Consider the following 15,363-nt stretch of genomic DNA (forward strand, 5'->3'; position numbering starts at 1 on the left):
AGCCACTGCGCCTGGCTGTTTTTTGTTTTTGTTTTTGTTTTTAATTAACAAAATAGATAGACCACTAGCTAGACTAATAAAGAGGAAGAAGGAGAAGAATCAAACAGAAACAATAAAAAATGATAAAGGGGATATCACACTGACCCCACAGAAATACAGACTACCATCAGAGAATACTATAAACACCTCTCTGTAAATAAACTAGAAAATCTAGAAGAAATGGATAAACTCCTGGACACATACACCCTACCAAGACTAAACCAGGAAGTAGCTGAATCCCTGAATAGAATAATAACAATCTCTGAAATTGAGGCAGTAATTAATAGCCTACCAACCAAAGAAAGCCCAGGACCAGATGGATTCACAGCTGAATTCTACCAGAAATACAAAGAGGAGCTGGTACCATTCCTTCTGAAACTATTCCAAACCATTGAAAAGGAAGGGCTTCTCCCTAACTCATTTTATGAAGACAGCATCATCCTGATACCAAAATTGGGAAGAGACACAACAACAAAAAAAAACTTCAGGGCAATATCCCTGATGAACATTGATGCAAAAATCCTCAATAAAATACTGGCAAACTGAATCCAGCAGCACATCAAAAAACTTATCCACCATGATCAAGTCAGCTTCATCCCTGGGATTCAAGGCTGGTTCAACATAGGCACATCAATAAAAGTAATCCATCACATAAATGGAACCAATGACAAAAACCACTTGATTATCTCAATAGATGCACAAAAGGCCTTTGATAAACTTCAGCATCCCTTCCTGTTAAAAACTCTCAATAAACTAGGTATTGATGGAACATATCTCAAAATAATAAGAGCTATTGATGACAAACCCACAGCCAATATCATATTGAGTGGGCAAAAGCTGGGGGCATTCCCTTTGAAAACTGGTACAAGACAAGGATGCCCTCTCTCACCACACCTATTCAACATCATAGTATTGGAAGTTCTGGCCAGGGTAATCAGGCAAGAGAAAGAAATAAAGCGTATTCAAATAGGAATAGAGGAAGTAAAAATGTCTGTTTGCAGACAACATGATCCTATATCTAGAAAACCCCATTGTCTCGGCCCAAAAACTCCTTAAGCTGATAAGCAACTTTAGCAAAGTCTCAGGATACAAAATCAATGTGCAAAAATCACAAGCATTCCCATACACCAACAATAGAGAAGCACAGAGCCAAATCATGAATGAACTCCCATTCACAATCACTACAAAGAGAATAAAATACCTAGGAATACACCTAACAAGGGATGTGAAGGACCTCTTCAAGAAGAACTACAAACTAGTGCTCAAGGAAATAAGAGAGGACACAAACAAATGGAAAAACATTCCATCCTCATGGATAGGAAAAATCAAAATTATGAAAATTGCCATACTGCCCAAAGTAATTTATAGATTCAATGATATACCCATCAAACTACCATTGACATTCTTCACAGAATTAGAAAAAACTACTTTAAATTTCATATGGAGTCAAAGAAGACCCTGTATAGCCAAGACAATTCTAAGCAAAAAGAACAAAGCTGGAGGCATCATGCTACCTGACTTCAAACTATACTACAAGGCAACAGTAACCAAAATAGCATGATACTGGTACCAAAACAGACATATAGACCAATGGAGTAGAACAGACACCTCAGAAATAACAGCACACATCTACAACCATGTAATCTTCAACAAACCTGAGAAAAACAAGCAATGGGGAAAAGATCTCCTATTCAGTAAATGGTGCTGGGAAAACTGGCTAGCTATATGCAGAAAATAGAAACTGGACCCCTTCCTTACACCCTACACATTAACTCAAGATGGATTAAAGACTTATATGTAAAACCCCAAACCATAAAAACCCTAGAAGAAAACCTAGGCAATACCATTCAGGACACAGCTATAGGCAAAGACTTCATGAGAAAAATATGAAAAGCAATTGCAAAAAAAAAAAGCCAAAATTGACAAATCGGATCTAATTAAACTAAAAAGCTTCTGCACAGCAAAAGAAACTATCATTAGAGTGAACAGGCAACCTACAGAATGGGAGAAAATTTTGGCAATCTACCCATCTGAGAAGGGTCTAATATCCAGAATTTACAAGGAGCTTAAATATATTTACAAGAAAAAGACAAAGAACTCCATCAAAAAGCAGGCAAAATATATGAACAGACACTTCTTAAAATAAGACATTTATACAGCTAATAAGCATGAAAAAAAGCTCATTATCACGGATCATCACAGAAATGTAAATCAAAACCACAATGAGATACCAAATCACACCAGTCAGAATGATGATTATTAAAACGTCAGGAAATAATAGATGCTGGTGAGGCTGTGGAGAAATAGGAACGCTTTTACACTGTTGGTGGGAATGTAAATTAGTTCAATCATTGTGGAAGACAGTATGGAGATTCCTTAAGGATCTAGAACCAGAAATACCATTTGACCCAGCAATCCCATTACTGGGGATATACCCAAAGGAATATAAATCATTCTACTATAAAGACACATGCACACATATGTTCATTGCAGCACTATTTACAATAGCAAAGACATGGAGCCAACCCAAATGCCCATCAATGATAGACTGGATAAAGAAAATATGATACAGATATACCATGGCATACCATGCAGCCATAAAAAGGAATGAAATCATGTCCTTTGCAGGGACATGGATGAAGCTGGAAGCCATCATCCTTAGCAAATGAACACAGGAACAGAAAACCAAACACTGCATGCTCTCACTCATAAGTGGGAGTTGAACACTGAGAACACATGGCACAGAGAGGGGAATAACACACACCAGGGCCTATTGGGGGGTGGGGGGGTAAGGTGTGAGGGGAAGGAACTTAGAGGATGGGTCAATAGGTGCAGCAAACCACCAAGGCTCACATATACCTGTGTAACAAACCTGCACATTCTGCACATGTATCCCCTTTTTTTTTTTTTAGAATAAATAAAGAAAAAATTTAAAAAGACACAAATTACCAAAATAAAAAACTATAAGGATTGTAAGGGATATTATTAATAACTTTATTCCAATAACTTAGGAAACTTATATGAAAAGAACACATTTCCAAAACGTCGCAATTAACACATTTGACCCAGGAAGAAATAGAAAATTTGAGTAGGCATATAATAAATAAATAAAGTAAATTAGTTATTAAAAATCTTCCCACAAAGACAAACCCAGGCCCAGATAGCTTTACTGGTGAATTCTATCTAATATTTAAAGACGTCTTGTCAGTCCTTAACAAATTTGTTTAGGAAGTAAAGGAGAGAACACTTCCCAATTCATTCTATGAGACCATTATTTCCCCAGTACCAAAGCCAAATAAAGACCTCACAAGAAAATGAAACTATAGACAAATAGCCTTCATGAACACAGACATAATAATTACTACCACAATATTATCAAATTAAATCCAGCAACATATAAAATGAATTATACACCAAGACAAAGTATCCCAGAGTTATCAAAGGTTTATCCCAGGAATGCAAAGTTGCTTTCTGATCTGAAAATCAACCTAAAACAGGAAGGATAAATACCACAATGCCCATCTCGATAGATATAGAAAAAGCATTTGACAAAATCTAATATCCATTTATGATTAAAAACTCTCAACAAATTAAGAATAAACAAGAAAAAAACAAACAACTCCATGAAAAACAAAACAACCCCATTAAAAAGTGGGCAAAGGACATGAACAGGCACTTCTCAAAAGAAGACATTCATGCAGCCAACAAACATAAGAAAAAGGCTCAACATTGCTGATCATTTGATTGCAAATCAAAACCAGTGAGATACCATCTCACACTAGTCAGATACCATCTCACACTAGTCAGAATGGCGATTATTAAAAAGTCAAGAAACAACAGATGCTGGCAAGGTTGCAGAGAAATAGGAATGTTTTTACAGTGTTTGTGGGAATGTAAATTAGTTCAGCCATTGTGGAAGATGGCATGGTGATTCCTCAAGGATCTAAAACCAGAAATACCATTTGACCCAGCAATCCCTTTACTGGGGATATACCCAAAGGAATATAAATCATTCTATTACAAAGATATATGCGCACATATGTTCATTGCAGCACTATTCACAATAGCAAAGACATGGAATCAACCCAAATGCCCATCAATGATAGACTGGATAAAGAAAATGTGGTACATATACACCATGGCATACTATGCAGCCATAAAAAGGAATGAGATCATGTCCTTTGCAGGGATATGGATGGAGCCGGAAACCATTGTCCTTAGCAAACTAACGCAGGAACAGAAAACAAGACACCCTATGTTCTCACTTATAAGTGGGAGCTGAACAATGAGAACACATGGGAAGGGGAACAACACACACTGGGTCCTGTTGGCGGGGGGGTTGCAGGGAAGGAGAGCATTAGGAAAAATAGCTAATGCATGCTGGGCTTAATACCTAGGTGACAGGTTGATCGGTGCAGCAAATCACCATGGCACATGTTTAGCTAAGTAACAAACCTGCACATCCTGCACGTGTGCCCTAGAACTTAAAATAAAAATTAAAAGAAAAAACAAAAGAGTAGAAGGGAACTTCTTCAACTTGTGGATTTGGTGGCTTTTGTACAATTCTCTAAGTTTACTACAATAATTTAAGTTTAGATTTACAATGGGTACATTGTATTATATGTAAATTACACGTCTGTATAGCTATTCAAAAAATAAAAAATGGCTAAATTTCCTCATTCTTATTAGTAGAAGCTGTTATGACCAAGAAGTAGATCTTTATTATGTTCTCTTTGGAGCACAGCTCATTAGGATTGCTCAATCATTTTTTAGTCAATTACTCAATTGAGCTTTAAAAAACTAATCATGTTCCATGGACTATGACATTCAAGTAGCTACATGTCCTTGCCATACTAATTATCTTTTAACTACTCTTTTTTTTTCCTAAAAGCAGCTTTTTGTACCTGCTTTCTCATCTCTGTGCCTTTGCATACACTGTACCCTTCAGCCACTACATGGTGCTTTTGGCCTGTGTAGCCTAGTTGCTGTCCAGAATGACTTCAGGGTAGTTTAAGAAAGGGAGACACAAGATGTGAACAATGTTAGATGGGTAAGTCAAAAGCTGGCAACGGTCTTTATCAGAAATAATTAGACAATTTTAACTCACACTCATAGGATAAAACTTTTTTTTCTCTCTCTTTCTCGGCAAAAATTGAGTATGAAGTAGCTTATGGCTCAGAATTTTTCTGAAATGTGTGTTCCTTGGGCTGTGTGCACACAAAAGCCAACCTTATGAGGGAGCAAGTGGGTAGGTACACAGGCTATGGGGCTTCATGTATTAATTCTTCAACCAATATTTATTCAGTGTCTGCTCTGTCCCAAGTGCTGATCTGGGTATTGGAGACACAGCACTGTACAAACAAAGTCTCTGCCCTCATGGGGCATACATTGTATTGGGAGAGAAACAAACAATAAGCAAAGAGACACTGATATTTAAGCTGTGAGAGTTTTGGAAAGCCTTGAAAAGAGAAAAGGAGAATGTGGGAATGTGGAAGTGGCAGTTACAATTGGATAGGAGTGGCCAGCCAATGCCTTCCTAACAAGACGACATTTGAATGTGTCTGAAGGAAATGAGGGAGGGAACTGTGCAGCTAACTTGGAAAAAAGCAACCCAGCCAGAAAGAACAGGAAATACAAAGGATTGTAGGCAGGAGGATTCTCGGCATATTCAAGCATGAAAAAGGAGGAAATGCATGTTGCTGTAGCACAGAATATAAGGGGTACATGGTAGAGATAAGTTCAAAGAAGCAGAGGTGATGTGGCTTGTAGAGCATGAAGGACCTTGCAGGGCATTTTAAGGCCTTTGGATTTTAGTCTGAGTGAAGAAGGAGCTGTTGAAGGACTTTGAGCAAAGAAGTGATGTAATCTGACTTTTTAAATAAAGGGATCAACCCTTGTGGAAGTCAGTGTGGCGATTCCTCAGGGATCTAGAACTAGAAATTCCATTCGACCCAGCTATCCCATTACTGGGTATATACCCAAAGGACTATAAATCATGCTGCTATAAAGACACATGCACACGTATGTTTACTGCGGCATTATTCACAATAGCAAAGACTTGGAACCAACCCAAATGTCCAACAATGATAGACTGGATTAAGACAATGTGGCACATATACACCATGGAATACTATGCAGCCATAAAAAATGATGAGTTCACGTCCTTTGTAGGGACATGGATGAAATTGGAAATCATCATTCTCAGTAAACTATCGCAAGAACAAAAAACCAAACACCGCATATTCTCACTCATAGGTGGGAATTGAACAATGAGAACACATGGACACAGGAAGGGGAACATCACACTTCGGGGACTGTTGTGGGGTGGGGGGAGGGGGGAGGGATAGCATTGGGAGATATACCTAATGCTAGATGACGAGTTGGTGGGTGCAGCGCACCAACATGGCACATGTATACATATGTAACTTACCTGCACATTGTGCACATCTACCATAGAGCCTAAAGTATAATAATAATAATAATAATAATAATAATAATAAAAAGAAAAAATAAATAAAAATTAAAAAAAATAAAATAAAGGGATTACTCTGGCTACTGTGTTGAGGTTGGCTATAGTAGGGTAGTGGTAGAAGTGGGGAGACCATTTAAGATGCTATTGCAGTAATCCAGGTGAGAGGTGGTTGTGGCTTAGATCAGGGTGTTAGCGGTGAGAAGTGATCATGTTTTGTATATATTTTTAAGGAAGAGCCAACAAGAGTAGCTGATGATTAGATACAGGGTGTGAGAGAGAAAGAGAAGGGTCAAAAATTAGTACTTACTTTAGTCATTTAACAAAAGTTTATCTAATACTAATTATATGCCAGGCACTGTTCCAGGTTCTTGACAAATATTGACTCAATCTTTGCAATAGCCCTATGCAATAGATACTATTTCTTTATCCTCATTTTCCTGCCTTCAAGGTTTTGGCTCTGAGAAGCTAGGAGGATGGAGTTGTCATTTACTTAGAGAAGACAGTATAAAGAAGAGGTTCAAGTTGATATGTTAAGGCTGATGTTAATGTTGAGATGGCTGAAACAACTTCATGGAGATGTCAAGTGGGCAGTTGGTTAAAGAAGTCTGGAGTTAAGGAGAGTGGTCTTGGCTGGAGACATACATTCAGTGGTCATCTATGTAAAGATGGTATTTGAAGATGAAACTGATGAGATCTCTAAGGGAGAACAGATACAGAAGAGGAGAGGACCAATGACCAAGCTTGAGGCCATGCAATATTTAAATATGCAGACAAACTATCAGCAAAGTCAGAGAAATGGCCAAAGAGCTTGACATCCTGAAAGCCAAGTAAAGAAACTGTTTGAAGGAGGAGGAAGTGGGCAACTGTGTTAAATGCCATAATTGGTCACATAAGAAAGAATTGGGAATTTATATATTGGTTACTTCAAGAAACAGGAGGAGGAGAATAGAAGACGGTGAGTGAAGATAACTCTTTTGAGGCATTTTCTATAAAAAAGAAGTAGAGAAATATGGCAGCAGCCAGAGAATAATATAGGAACAGGAGGGTTGTTCTTTTTTTATTTTGTTTTAAGGATGAGTGAAATGGCACATTTGTATGCTGGTGGAAATGGTCCAGTAGAAAAGGAAAAAAAAATATGGATACAGGAGAGAGAAAATTAAAGGATGTGAATGAGCAACTGAGAGAGGATGATCAAGTAGAGGGCTTAGACTTGGATAGAAGCAGAGACAAGTCATCCTCAGTTCATGGAGAGAAAGCAGGATGTATGGAGACAGATGCCTCTTTGGAGGGAGATGTGGCTGACACTGGGACTCCCTCCAGATTGGTTTCCATTTTTCAGTGGACTAGAAAAAAAGTCATAAGTTGAGAGTGAAGATCAGAGGAAGCATTGGAATTTTGAGAAGAGAGGTGTGAAATGAACAACCAGGAAAATGACGACTGTCAGCCAAAGCATTTGCCCAACCACAGGTCACTCCATCCTTCCAGTCTCAGTACTTGGGTCTGGAAAAGTTTGGTTTTCAAGGGGCCCCTATTAGAATGCAAATATTTGGGAACCCAGGTGTTTTTCAGCTGGTTTTCTTGATTAACACATTTGTGTCAGAGGATGTCTGAGCTGTGAGGCAGTGTGAGTCAGATCCCTCAGGTCCTGATGCTTTTACTTGATTGTTCCTGGGAAATCTAAATTTCACCTTCTCTTATCTGTTTCAGGGAAAGTAATTTATTAAATGTAAAACTGAATGTAATTCATTTGAGAAGATTTGCAAGATTTAATATAGTGAAATCCACATATCAGAAAAATAATTTATCAAGCCATTTGTCCCAATTTTTTCCTGTAGAAATAAGACATAAGACCAGGCCTTTGGTGAGCATTAAGTAAGTGGTGGTAGGAGAGACATCTATTCTTACAAAGGAGGAAAGGGGTCTCCTACTGAAGGAGAGGCGTTGTTTCAGACTAATAGTTACTTTACAATTATGGAGATTTTCTCTGTGTCTGTCAAACCTAAGCATCATTGAATTAATAGCCCCTCCCAAATTAACAAATACGGAGCAGGAACATACTAACTTGTCCTGTCTTCTACTATTAGGGCCAAAGAATTTCTACAGAATTTTCTTTTTTTCTTTTTTAAATTAAATTAAATTTATTTATTTATTTATTTATTGAGACGGAGTCTTGTTCTATCTCCCAGGCTGGAGTGCGGTGGCACTGTTTTGGCTCACTGCACCCTCCACCTCCTAGATTCAAGCAATTCTCCTGCCTCAGCCTCCCGAGTAGCTGGGATTACAGGTGTCCACCACCACGCCTGGCTAATTTTTATATTTTCAGTAGAGACAGGGTTTCACCATGTTGACCAGGCTGGTCTTGAACTCCTGACCTCAAAGTGATCTACCCACCTTGGCCTCCCAAAGTGCTGGTATTACAGGCATGAGCCATTGCGCCCGGCCCAGAATTTTCTTTTTTAAAAGTGTGTTCTCTTACCTCTAGGATAGCAAAAAAAATGCTTGACATAAGGCACATGGGCTCTGGCACATCGCTGAAGCTTGCTTTAGAATCCAAGTTCTCTTGCATTCTAACTTTCTGACACTGGGAAAATGTCCTAATCTCACTGAGACACTTTCCTCTTCTCTAAATCACAGGCTACTGATGAAGGTTGTTATGAAATTCAGTGAAACAACATGTCATAGTAAGTGTGCAGGCCTGTGTCTGGCATATTGAAAGGGCTATCATTATGAATTGTATGTTGCTAGACACTTAGGTGTTATCTTCCCTTATACCTGGAGAAGCATCTAGAGCTCCCTCTGAAGATTTCTGCTTAAACTTGTATTGAGAAATCCAGCTTTATACACACACACACACATGCATTACATATATATAAATATATGTATTATATTATTATATATATAAAATATATATTATATTATTATATATAAAATATATATTATATAAATATATATAATCTATAATATAAATATATATTAAATATATATAATCTATAATATAAATATATATTATATAAATATATATAATCTATAATATAAATATATATAATATAAATATATATTATATAAATATATATAATATATAATATAAATATATATTATATAAATATATATTAAATATATATAATATATAATATAAATATATATTTCTATAATATATTATATATAAATATATATTATATATTTCTATAATATATAATGTATAATATAAATATATATTATATATTTCTATAATATATAATATATATTAATATAATATTAATATAATATATAATATATAATATATATTTCTATAATATATTATATATTAATATAATATTAATATAATATATAATATATAATATATATTAATATAATATTAATATTATATAAATATATAATATATAAATATATATAATATATAAATATATATAATATATAAATATATAATATATAAATATATATAATATATAAATATATAATATATATAAATATATATATATATAGTTTTTCACTATACTGTTACTCAGAACACTCAGTACTTCATTTCTGACCATTAAAATATATGGGCTTTTTTTCCCACACCAAGCAATTCTCTAATTCTCTGCAGATACCAACTGGGTGTCCTATAGTTCAATATAATCCTGATACCAATCCAAGTTAGCACAGACACCACAGGTTAAGGGTTCAGTCCCACCAGACTGCCCCCCACTTCAGATGCCAGTCATAAGCAGTAGGTCCCCATGTTACCCACAACTTCTGCCCCACTTGGCTAAAATCGGAAGTTCTCCTGATCCTCCTCTTGGGTCCAATAATTTGCTAGAGCTGCTCACAGACCCAAGAAAACAGTTTACTTACTAGATTACTGGTTGATTACAAAGGCTATATTAAAGGATACAACTGAACAGCCAGATACATAGAGCAAGGTATGGGAGATGTGGCATGGAGCTACATGCCCTCTCTGGGTGGACAGCCCTCCCAGCACCTCCAAGTGTTCAGCAACCAGGAAGCTCTGTGAACCCCAACGCTTTGAGTTTTTCTGGAGGCCTCATTACATAAGCATAATTGATCATTGATCATTCATGATTAACTCAATGTCCCACCCCTTTTCCCTCCCCAGAGGTTGAGCAGTGGGGCTGAAAGTTGCAATCCTCTAATCACAGGGTTGGTTTCCCTGGCAACCAGCCTCCCATCCTTCGGGGCTTTCCAAAAGTCATCTCATTATTAAACTCAGGTGTGTTTGAAAGGAGCTTGTTATGAATAACAAAAGATCTTTATTGCTGTTATCAAGATTCCTGGCCAGAAACCAGATATGAAGATCAAAATATATATTTCCTATTACATCATAATATTATAATACACAACCCAAAGACCCACATACCACTAAAACAGGGAAATAAAAGAAGAGTTGGAAAGTGGGGAATGTACAGGCTATGTTTTTAATTATCTCCTTGGTAATATAAACATGTCAGGGACTGCTGTATATTTTGCTCATCTCTAGCTGGCCTAAGACTCTGGGAATCCTTAGCCAGTAGATGAGGAGGACATCTTTGTTTTACCATAATATTGTAAAAGTTCCAGAAGGGTGGAGACCATGTGTCTAACTGAACTCAGTAAAGCTGCTTAATAACTCATTAAATGAAAGGATAATAATAAAAAAAAAATGTGTGCCTGTCCTCAGCAGTTGGGTTTCAAAGGACTGCAGCCACAAGGTCCATCTCACATGGCTTGGCCCCGGGAAGTGAGTGGGTGTGCTCTTGAAGCTGGCTTTAATGACACCCTCCAACAACTGCATCCTTTGCTGATACAGCTGTTTCAGTCTTGCAGCTGTTGTGCTCTTGCTTATATGTCACTGTTTAAAATGAGGATAGCAGGAAAAACTCTTGGGGCCACATATAGAACCCCCATGGGCAGAGTCCTCAAACTGGGATGTTCCGGGAGCAAGAGAGCCAAGGCTCTGTGTTATGCAGAAAGCCTGGGCTTCTGTGACCTCTGTGTATCAATCAGCCCAGATTCTAGACACTCTGTCCTGGATAGGGCCCCAGGATAGGCCCACTGGGCAAAGCACGGGCCGATAACTCAAACTGTTATCCGTGAACCTGACCAGGCGGGAGGGAGTCAGTGTGTGTAGTTTATAGGCCACAGCAATGAGGGCATATGTCTTTTACAGCCAGCTGGAGTGTCAGGCTGATCCCATGCTTGTCACCTGGCCCTTTTCTTCCCTGGCAAGTGACTGTCGATTCCTCTTGCAGGTCCTCCAGAATCTGGGACTATCAGTGCAGGTCGCAGGTTATGCTGTGCAAGGGTTTTTAGTTTCTTTATTTAGCGATGGAATCTCAACTCCCAGCAAACTCTCAGGCCAAAGCCGGATATATAAAAACAGTTAGTTCTGGAAGTATTTGGCATGAAGCGGTAGTAGATGAACCCAAGCTGGCTATCTCTGCCACACCAAAATTCACTACACACACACACACACTCACACTCATTGAGTTACCTCTTTAGAATTCTTAGGACTCTAAGCAGAGACAGTTAGAAAACCCCTGATAGTGTCATTTTTTTCATTTTTATAGATGAGAAAGCAACTCTAGGTCTTTCCTGTCTAATGTAGAAGCTACTAGTCCCAGGTGGCCACTGAGCATTTGAATGGCTAGTCTGAACCGGGGTGTGCTGCGGTTGTAAAACACATGCAGGATTTCAAAGACTTGGTACCAAAAAATATATATATAAAAAATCTCATTAATACATTTTTTCTTGAGGGCATGCTGAAATAATAATAGTTTGGATAGATCAGGTCCAATAAAAAATATTATTAAAAGTAATCCCATTTGTTTTGTTTTACTTTTTAAAATATGACTATAAGAAAATTCAGAATTACGCAGTGGCATACATTCATGGCTTTCTAAATTATAATTGTATTAAACAGCAATGGTTTCTATTGTTTTGCTAAATGCCTTTTCAAGGCTATCTGGATCATTGGAGACAGGTCAGGACTCCTAACTAAGTAGTCTCTCCTTTCCACCATCCCCACATGATTCATTTACATGGAGACATAATTGACAGACAGAAGCTTACATTAACATCCTCGGGGAGTTTCCTTTAATATAATGGGATAAGAGGAAAGAACTTGCAGACAAAGGTGAAGGTGGGGTAGGATTAGGCCCATGGATGATCTTCCTAATGACAGACTTTTGTTATCTAGAGCATTGACTTAGAAGCACCAACTTAGAAACAAGAAGGGCTGAGTCTAGAGCCTTTGACGATTACTCTCTCCTTGCGTAAGTCACTAGACTTCCTGGGTCTCATTTTTCTTATCTGTAAAGTGAGGAGATAAGTTCACAGCACCCAAAGTCGTCTTCAGCTCTGGAATTCCATGACTCACCATTTTTGTCTTCACCCATATTCTTCAGTGCTAGCAAATACTTTTTGATGTGGTGTTCCTGCATTTATTTCTTTTAACTTCTTGATCACCCTCTTCTCCTAAAACCCAACTTCAGCTAAGATAAGTAGGGTTGGGAAGGGAAGATTACTTCAAAGACAACTGCAAGTCACTCCTCTTTACTCTTGACCCCGACGGCAGTGAAAGATGAGCTGTGTGCTCTTACCTCTAGCTCAGTAAAGGAGGACCAGGAGGAGGAAGATGGCAAGGAGGGAATGAAGGGGGAGGAAGCAGAGAGATGGGGAAAGAAGAGGAAAACGATGAAGAAATAAGAAGAAAATGGGTTTTAGCAGTGCATACCTGAAGGGATGATGAGCCTGGACTCTCTGGACTCCTAGATTATGAACTCCTGCAGTGGACCATGTCCTGTTTTTTGGAGGCGTTGGGGGGAATTGTCTTACACAGCACCCAAGCACACTGCTATGCAATGGACCACAGATAGGAAGCAAGCACTGCATTTGGCTCACTGTGTTTGTAGCCCCTGCCTTTTATAGCTAGCAAGTTGATAATAATTGTGAGATAGTGAAGGCAGATGAAACACACAGTACTCAGAGTGAGACGTCAAACAACAAATTTACTGAGCTTTTTACCTTCCTTCTGAGCCCCTATGAAGCAGAAAACACCCAGACATTGTTTTAAGTTAGGGAGTTTCCAGCTTTGCAAGTGAACTCCCTGGCGGAGGGCCAGGCCTGCCGTCAGCGCGTGGGAGCGAGCAGCATTCTCGGGGCTGTGTTGGAAGTTCCAAGCATATGAGGCATTTATGGCAGGATGGAGCTGGTACCTATAGGTTTAGGGTTTAATTTTTGTTCTAGAACGTACTTCCTCTCTGAATTGCCGCACGTGCTGAGACACTGGTTTTGCTGTTTCTTTCTGAAGGCCTCTCTGTTTTAAGTGTTGTCTCGAAAGGAATGATAAGGCGAGAAGCTTGTCTCAGGCCCCACCCACACCTGGCAGCCCTGAGGGTAGAGCAGTGTGAGGGGACATGGCTCTGTGGCCCACAGTAACCCATTGTCTTCCCTTCACGTGGGCTTCGCAGAGGGCAGAAGGGACTGGCACTGCTTTGACAGGCAGTGTGAACTCAACCTCTCCTGCCCGCACCAGGGACACCAACCTTTGGGGTTAGCTTAGCCAGGAACCAAAGAACATTTAATTAAAACATACTTTTTAGAAAGGAAGAAAGGAGGCCAACAAAATAGCTAGTTAAAATGCCAGATTTCTGGAAAGTCAGAAGAGAGTAAAGCTGGAGCAAATTCTCTGGTGGTGGTGGTCAGGGGGTGGCAGTCAGGACTCCTTCAGGGCCATTATCCTGCTGCTTCTGGTGTCCAGTACCTGCCTCTCAGAAGACAGAACACAAAACCAAGCTCTACCAAAGCCAATAACCAAGTATCAAATACTGTGAATCAGGGTTCCTTTTGGAAGTGTCCACTGAGGCCCTCTCAGCCAGAACACAATATTCATTTCCCTTAATATCATGCAGGCATATGGATAAACTGCTCCTTTGGCAGTTTCTTAACTGAATGGGGGCTGATGGAGCCCAGCCAGGCTCCAGGTAAATGAGACTGTAAAGTGGGGCTCAAAGAAAATGTCCTCTGGGTTGCGCATGCTCTGTTGACACAGGGCTGGTTAAAATGTCCTGGAGTGGGAGGTCCAGGTCCAGGTCACTTCCTTACTAGTGCCTCAGGGAGACTCTTCCTTCTCACCAGAGCTGATGGTCCTTTGTATTTTTCTCACAGAACTGAGGATCCTAGCCCTCCCATCTCCATCCATGCTCAGGCATTGCAGTGGGGGAAGAAGGACCTCCCTTTCTGCATGTCCCCTCACTTGTCTTCTGAGAGCTACCTGTAAAAGAGACAGGCTTTGAGCTACAAACAAAAGCCAAGCACTCCAAATCTAGGGAATTGCAGGGTCACCTTGTATGTTACTCAGCTTGACTGCCATAACAAAGTATTAATACTATAGACTGGGTGGCTTAAACAACAGAAATTTATTTTCTCGTGGTTCTAGATGTTAGAAGTCCAAGATCAAGGTTCTGGCAGAGCTGGTTTCTTTTGAAGCCTCTCTCCTCGGCTTGCAGATGGTTGTCTCTTCCCTTTATCTTTGCAGGGTCTTCCTTCTGTAGTATCCTCTCTCTTTATAAGGACACCAATCACCTTGCATTAGGGACCAACTTAAGACCTCATTTTAACTCAATTACCCCTTCAAAGGCTCCATCTTCAAATACATTTTGTAGTACTGTAACTCAAATGTGTAGTGCTATAACTCAAATGTCTTCAAATACATTTTGTAGTACTGTACTCAACATGTGAGTTTTGAGAAGACACAATTCAGCCCATACACCATGTCTGTGACTTTCAGGAAGGCTGGGAACCATAGCAACACACCACATTTAAATCATCCAATAATGCCATTCCATCTCCTCTTCTTACCCAAATGCCCTAGT

General features: G+C 38.9%; 1 long non-coding RNA gene across 1 annotated transcript in view; it reads right to left on the minus strand.

The window, feature by feature from the left end:
* LOC129049089 (uncharacterized) overlaps positions 1-13,388 on the minus strand; it is a 60,837-nt gene extending 47,449 nt beyond the window's left edge. Inside the window, exon 1 of the long non-coding RNA XR_008511871.2 lies at positions 13,224-13,388. This is a non-coding gene — a long non-coding RNA (uncharacterized LOC129049089). The remainder of the gene's footprint in view (positions 1-13,223) is intronic.
* Between the last annotated feature and the right edge of the window lie 1,975 nt (positions 13,389-15,363).

The sequence above is a fragment of the Pongo abelii genome, chromosome 10 (genome assembly GCF_028885655.2).
Source record: "Pongo abelii isolate AG06213 chromosome 10, NHGRI_mPonAbe1-v2.0_pri, whole genome shotgun sequence".
NCBI classification, from domain to species: domain Eukaryota; kingdom Metazoa; phylum Chordata; class Mammalia; order Primates; family Hominidae; genus Pongo; species Pongo abelii.